Source organism: Rhipicephalus microplus, chromosome 7, assembly GCF_043290135.1.
Source record: "Rhipicephalus microplus isolate Deutch F79 chromosome 7, USDA_Rmic, whole genome shotgun sequence".
In the NCBI taxonomy this organism is placed as follows: Eukaryota; Metazoa; Arthropoda; class Arachnida; order Ixodida; family Ixodidae; genus Rhipicephalus; species Rhipicephalus microplus.
In genome coordinates, this window is record NC_134706.1 from 123,032,371 (window position 1) to 123,040,252 (window position 7,882).

The window sequence follows — 7,882 nt, forward strand, 5'->3', positions numbered from 1 at the left end:
AAGAGCGAAACCAACCCTGGACTACGCTTTTTCTCTGGGGGAAATTACATGTATTGGTAAAGGCACTTAATTTTTGTGATAAAGTAAATTTACACCACTTGCAAAAAAACCCCAAACAAAACTTACAAAGAATAAAATACCCGAAAGTATTTGCCTTTTCATAGTCGAGCCTGGCTGTGAAGAACGCAAAATAAATGCAAAGCGGAGTTGGAATGCTGCGCATTAGTAGACAATTCTGTGAATTTACGCAAATGTATTCTGATGGCTAGGTGACCAGAAACTTTATTAAAGCGTTCATGTGCACGTATTCGATATTTCTAGAGCACAAGCCGATTTCCTGCTACAGGCAGAGCAAAATAGCCGGTCGTGAGAACGATAACCAACAAGCTCTCGTAGGACGTGCCAAGCAAGATTTAAACGTAAAAGTGACCTGCATTTACCGCATAACAGAACGATGTCCTCGTTCTGTTATGCTTGCTATCGAGCAAATCACTCAGTTTTTTCTCGTTGACTAAAGCTGGCAACGTTGTTATTTCACCATCTGTCCACATGGTGCGTGGAGCCCGCGAGGATGTAATCGTGCCTAGCGCGCGCGTACCGGCCGACAGAGAAAGAGCAAGTCGGAGTGATGGGGACAGGGGAAGCGGAGACCGCGACGGGCGGGAGAGGTCACGAGCCGTCAACTCAGCGCGACCGGTTATACATGCCCTTTCTGAGCGCGGCGAGTTCGGTGAACCTACCCCCTGTCTCCGGGTCGACGGGACTCGCCGCGACGACTCTCCGCCCCGACGCGTCCGCTTATACATGGGGAGGGCGAGTCCAGAAAACCTGTTTATTTCGACTCAACGCGCCCTCGTCGGGTCATTAGGCCCGTTTACAATGACCCGACGAGGGCGCGTTGAGTCGAAATAAACAGGTTTTCTGGACTCGCCCTCCCCATGCATAAGCGGACGCGTCGGGGCGGAGAGTCGTCGCGGCGAGTCCCGTCGACCCGGAGACAGGGGGTAGGTTCACCGAACTCGCCGCGCTCAGAAAGGGCATGTATAACCGGTCGCGCTGAGTTGACGGCTCGTGACCTCTCCCGCCCGTCGCGGTCTCCGCTTCCCCTGTCCCCATCACTCCGACTTGCTCTTTCTCTGTCGGCCGGTACGCGCGCGCTAGGCACGATTACATCCTCGCGGGCTCCACGCACCATGTGGACAGATGATGAAATAACGACGTTGCTAGCTTTAGTCAACGAGAAAAAAACTGAGTAATTTGCTCGATAGCAAGCGCCAAAATAATAAGGACATATTCATGGACCTGGAAAGATGTTTGAAGGAACAGGGCCTGACGTGGACGTGGGAGCAAATAAGGACCTGTTGGAAGGAAATATAAAAATATAGCAAACTACTTTCATTTTTAAGCATAAACGAGGCACAATAGAAATAGAGGTGTAAAATTACGGCAAAATAGTATGCGGCCGTATGAATTTTTACGTAAGCCGATAGAAATTTTACTCAAAAATCTATATTGCATTCCAATTGAAATTACAAGCCCTCAGATTAAAAATTCATTGTGTAAGGATCTCACTGTCCAGTCCAAAAGCCACAGAAATCAGATTAGCCAAACAGGGTGAGCGTATGAGGCAAGAGGAACACGGTGCACTTAATTGTGGTGGAACTGTACACTTTGTTCCAACAATTGATGAGGGTCTTAAGTCATTTTCATTTAAAAACTGCTTATTGTTTTCAATTTAAAATTTTCAACGAGGTTCAGGGCGCCGCTTAATTCGTATTAGCGACAAGCCACAACTATTGCAAAGAATGACTCGCGTGTAGGGCTTCAAAGGATTTTCCACAGCATCAGGTACACAAATGAAAGGCGTTACAAACCATGAATCACGGCGAATTCCTGGAGAGACCAGCCAGGGGTGAACAGGGGACGGTGCGTCAGGCTGCGGATACGCCTGCGGCAAGCGCTGTGCCGCAACAGAACCACTGCTGCCATCGCGTTGTGCAGTGTTAGCCAAGACACCAACACAACCATAAAGTACAGCTGGTGCAAACTGAGAAAAAATACCAAGACAGCCATCGCGGTGGCGGAGCGACAACCATAGAGAAATAAAGAAAGGTGAAGAGTGGACACTCCCGTAGACCCCAGCGGCCCAATCGACCCTAGCACACCTGGTGGTTGGTGAGAGCAAGTGGCGTGCGCTTCCTGTTTCGGTTTCACTGGTGCAAATTTTGAATTTTTATTTTTATTTCGATTAATTTATAATAAAGAGAGATGCAGGTAGTGACTACGATTTTATTCATCGCGCTTGTTCTTGTTCTTTTGTTCGCTTGTTCTTTTGGAACAAGTGATCAATGTATATATCAGTCAAAGAGACAGAGTATCCGCAATGTTTTATTCAAAGGCAAGGTAGAGTCTGAGAATATAAAAAGCACAATATGACAAAGGTAGACAACAAATGCATCTCGCCTTACAAATAAATTGTAACAAATATTCTAACAAATACAGAGAGAACACAGACAACGCACACATCGCTAGAGTTGGCAGAAGCCGAGAAGCTGGTGAAGTATGACACACCGGGCCCGTCGGTAAGTAGGGATCTATGGCAAAAACACAGCGCACAATGCTGAAGAAGAAGGAAGAAGTGACATATACACAGCAATGAAGTCGCGAATCACGCCTGGGGTTAACCAAAATAATGCATAGAAAAAAAAAGAGTGCACAGAAACCACACGACACAATATAGCAGAAAGGCAAAGCTGCAGTGTGCTGGCTGTGCTTAAGAACAGCTAGCCCAAAATGAAAAAAAAAAGCAGACTTGATGCCTGCTTGTCCTCAGAAAGGTAGGGCTTTGCAGCTTGCTCACTACGTGAAAGACAAACTTTATGCTACAACACTGGCAGGTCTTGTGGCTCTTCTTATCATCAAAAACTTAAGATCCCAAGTGATTTGCGTCTGGGTGTTGTTGTGACGCTTGCGAGCTAAAATAGATTGTAGTCATCACTTATCCAGAATTGTGGACCTTAATTGGTGTTACGAGAGCGGTATTACAGGGCTAATAAATAGCAGAAGGAAACCACTTTGGATCATTATTTTTCACAAAGGCTCTACATCGTACGTTATCACTCACAAGCTATATAAAAATAAAATGGCCGCGTCCGCAGCCCCATCAAACCCTACAAGTTTGGGTATTCTTTTGAAAATTTTGATGGGTGAGATGAGGAGGTTGATGAGAAGCTAAAATACGAAAAGCGTGATAATGTGAACCGTGCCCACTTCATACTGTGTTCCTTACCCACTCGAAGACATTTCCACAAGAGGTTTTGTTATCGATATATTATTTGAGCTGGAGAGATAAAGCATACACAGTGACCAAGCGACCCACAGTAAAGTGTACAGTTCGCCCGCATTTGCTACGAAAATACAGACAGGATACCCAACATTCTTTTTGAGGTTATGCAAATCACTTCGAGCGAATACACAGTGTCCCTACTCCTCATAGCGGGTAACTAAAACAATGTATGCAACGAATGAGTGGTTAGATTGATGAGGCTGTCTCCGCAGTCTTTTGATAGTTTTCCGCTGTGCTGCTACTTTGGCTTGCAGATGTTTAATGGTTTGCTTGTACGTCATTGATGGAGACATTGTCGCTGGCACACAGGAACGCACTGCAATAAACGAAAAAATGGATGTAAAAGCGAAGAACAACTAATCCCATATGAGCACTTTCCTCGCTCTTTCAGACCCAAGGTGCACAACTTTCTGTGGTGCAAAGTTTTCGATTCCACTACCTAAAAACAAACCATTCACAATGTTGACAATGCACAAAAAAATGAAAATCCCTGAGAGCCCACCCTTACACTTTGTAAGTGCACACGTGGTGTCCTTTTGAGGATAGTTTCCTCAGAATGTCCTAAACATAAAATAACACATTAAAAACAGCTGCAATAAAAGCATAGTCACCATTTTCTCTAGGGCACTCAGACGTGGAGCTGTTGGCGGAGACATCTTCTGGAGGGTCTTGTGAAGCTTGTTCAGTGCCTCGGACAGTGCTGTCGGAACAATCTTGCGAGCGGCCTGCGAAAGTCTCAATATCAATCCACTCTGGTGTTGAAGGGAACATACAACTTACCGGTCACACAAGTTCTTTTTGTGACAGCTGAACGACTGGTTAAGGTTTTCTCCGGCAAGACGAAGTCAGCAGAAATTCTTTCACCAGCTAAAAGAGAGCTGCCACCTGCAGAGGTTTGGCCAACAGTCAATCTGGGTAAAAAAAAAAAAAAAGAAATCGCGACACTGAACGCACCCTGTTCATCGGGACACCTCAATGTGTGGGAGCCGCTTTTTGAAGCCTCTATCGTAAGTCCTGAAGAAATGAAATTACGACAATGTGTCAGTAAGAGGCTTAAAATGACACAAACTGAAGCTCATCCGCACCTTGCAGTGCTGCTTCTGCAGTCACGTCACAGTCACTATTTGAAGCGACGCTCAGAAAATTTGCATATATGTGCAGTTAGTACAAGTTACAAAGCTTGTAGCATGGCGAAACTTAAACAACTCTTTCAAACGCATAAATTGGTAGAACTTGGAAGAAAAGAGAAGGCACCAACAAGGAAACAAGTAACTTGTGATTTTTGGAATTATCAACAGTGCCAGCTTTCACTGATGAAAGGTACAGATGCTCGCGTCCGTGGCAGACGCAGCACGCGTCACCTTGGCTTGACGCCGTGCCGCCTATGCTATACTGCATACGTTGCACAATGTTCCCGTCTAGCCGCCGCAGAGAGGCGCAAACTTTCTTTTTAGCGAACCTCCCCGTCCTTACAAGCTACAGAAAAAGGTTACAACTGCGTGAATGAGACGCCACGTAAGAAACAAACTCGCACACACGAAGCGCAACGTGTGTGTGTGCATCTTTCTATGTTTGTTGCATGGTGTCTTATTCGCACAGGTGTAACCGTTTTCTGAAAAAAATGACCGAACAAGACCAACAACATGTCATTCAACAAGCTTCGCTTGAAAACGTGCCTCACCTGTTATCTCACGCTTGAAAACGCCGACGCAGCCGACGTTGACGAAAGCGACGAAAGCTTCTCGCTGTCAGTGATGCATGGGCTTGTCGCTGGGTGGATGGTGTTTATGACAGTACGGCTGAAGAAAAATAATCGCGTAAGGTGTGTTGAATAAATTGTTTTTATGTATAAAAACATACCTAATTTGGGCGTATAATTAATATTGTGTGAAAATAATTTTGTTGCATTGATTATAACTGTTTTTTTTTGCGCTTGCGTCCTCTGACGTTTGATGAGAGCACCAGTTGATTACGTAATCGTGACGCACTTCCTGAGGCCAGGTTTCACGGAGTGTCCTCTCTTGTCTTATTCTTTCTCTATGCGACAACTGCGTAAACAACCGCAGCCCACAGCGGCGAGAGCGCAGGCTTGGAGGAGCGGAAACCGGTACCGGAAGACGGGCTTTCGGCTCGCCTCGACGCAAAGCGTCGCTGCCATCACCGCTCACCTCAACACGTCCGTGCGAGTTCATATAAACTCGGGCGCGTCGAGGTTAGCTGAACCCGCCACTCAACTCAGCCCGCCCCCGTCGCGTCCATGTACACGGGGCTATTGTAAACGGGCCTAGGGGCAAGGTTCTGTTTGGCTATAGCGTACTAGAATATGGGGCAGTGTGTTTAGGGAGGAGCCGTGGCTGATGCAGATGGTATCGACAGCCGCGAGATGGCGCCACCTTAACATGAGCTGTCACCTCACGCTTTGCCTTTATGAGCTTCTGTGCTTTGATATTAGTAATAGCAGAGGTTTAACGTTTCAAAACCACCATATGATTATGAGAGACGCCGTAGAGGAGTGCTCCGGAAATTCGACCACCTGGGATTCGATCCCATGATTTGCGCTTGCATACGTCGCGCTTATAGTCTTGTGTTTAATTGATGACACGTCCGAGAGAAGCTTTCTAATGGGTTTGTTTGTACTGCATTCAAAACAAAACGAAATGTCAAAGCTGCAACACATGATCGAAATGCAGGTAATATTATTATTTTATTTATTTATTTGATTTGCATACACATATACACAAAAACACAGAGGACAGAGGGAGAGAGCAAGCTGGCAACTGCCACCTTGATGGGCACAACGCCTGCTCATTCTTTCGGGAGGAGGGAAGAAACAGAGGAAACAAGATTAGAGGGGGTAAAGAGGAAAGAAGATGAGGAAGTGAAAAAATGATGAAGACTTTAACGAGTATGAGTAAAAAAAAAAAGAGACCGTCTATAAACGGATGGCCAGGTCCGTTTGGTTCATAAACGTAAGGAGAGCTCGGTGGGCCTGGTCGCGTCGGGAAGCACTACTTCTAGGAAACGGAAAGAGGTAGTCGTCTAGAGTCACACACTTGAGTCCCAGGAATTTATATTCCTTAATCAACAAAGACCGCTGCGTAGGAAATGTGGGACAGTGCACTACAAGATGCTCAAGTGTTTCGCAGGTGCCACAAGCTGCACACAACAGGCTGTCCACATGCCCTTGACAGTCTAATCGTTCATGCACCAGCACAGATCCCACTCTTAGTTTGTACAACAACGCTCGGGAACTACGAGGCAAGCCACGGCCGTGAACATGGCGAGAGAACGATCCATTCGTCACACGCTGGTCTGGGTGCTGCTTTAGGAGGTGTCGGCGTATAAGCAGACGAAAACAGCAGGGGGCCAAACCAAAAAGAATGACTGGTTAAGAAGAAGGCGACTGAAGCTGTGACCGATATGTGGAGAATCGGCATGATTGAGAAGTGCGCGCTAGAGATCTGTCGAACTTTTAAGCAGGAAATCGCCAAGGAAAGGGTCTATGATAATACTCGGGTAGTTCTCTACTGTTTGAGGCCAGGACGAGAGTATTGCGAACCAAGACATATCAGGCCAAATACGAAGGGGTAGACACAGTATGCAGTGCGTGTGGAGAGGAAGAAGAAACTACCGAACACTTGATAATGTTCTGTAAAGGGGTTCACCCTATAGTTCACGATGATGGCGCAGAGTTTTTCAAAGCACTGGGGTTTTGGGACAGTGAGGGCAAAATAGACTTTAAGCGGGTAGAATTAACTAGAAGGAGGTTATCTGATTGGTGGCTAAAGTAAAGGCACGTGTGAAAATTGAACCCTTCGCTGCAAAGTACGAATCCTCAACCTCACTATTTAAGGGGAAAAAAAAAATCTAGTTTTTTGGTTCATTAGGTATTACGGCTTGGTGGGGTTAGCCACCGCCCGATCTAAAGGGTACAGCCATATCAATCCATTCATCCACTGTAGAATCGGACGTTTATAAATGAATGTGAACATCTTCGACGCGTGCGGTTGTGGTTTTCTGGTAGCTTTGGCATTTTAATTTTCACTTCTCAAGTGTGAACATGCCCTTATGGACGCTACGCAACGCATTTGCATTTCCGGAGTATTCCTTCGCGGAGGTGGGGGCATTTTTCATTCCGGCCTCGCGGCGTGGTTTTCTGCCTGCGTAGGCAGCGAAATAAGAAAACTCCCAGGAAGTTTTGCCGCTTTCACTCCCTTCGAGGCCAAATGTGAACGCGCCTTAAGGGCCCCTTCCTGTTACTGCCACGAAATGCAACATTCTGACGAATCGCATTGCCAAAATGCTAGTTTGTCAGACAACTTTGTTTCCCGATAGGTCTTAATTCTAATAATAACATACCAGAGTTTTACGTCCCATAAACTGGGCGTGTTTATGAGAGCCGCCGTAGTGGAGGGATTCTAAAATTTCAACCATCTGATGCCCTTTAACTTGAACTGACATCACACATTCCAAGGGCATCTACCATTTGGCCTACCTCAAAATGTGATCACTATGGCCGGGATAAAACCCGTGCCC

The 7,882-nt window shown here is 46.1% G+C and overlaps 1 long non-coding RNA gene across 1 annotated transcript; it reads right to left on the minus strand.

Moving 5' to 3' along the window:
• Window positions 1–3,282: 3,282 nt before the first annotated feature.
• Window positions 3,283–4,210, minus strand: LOC142767064 (uncharacterized). Its single transcript, XR_012884734.1, has 3 exons — window positions 4,127–4,210; window positions 3,958–4,071; window positions 3,283–3,662 (listed from the first exon to the last, which is right to left on the minus strand). It is a non-coding gene; the product is annotated as an uncharacterized LOC142767064 (long non-coding RNA).
• Window positions 4,211–7,882: the final 3,672 nt, after the last annotated feature.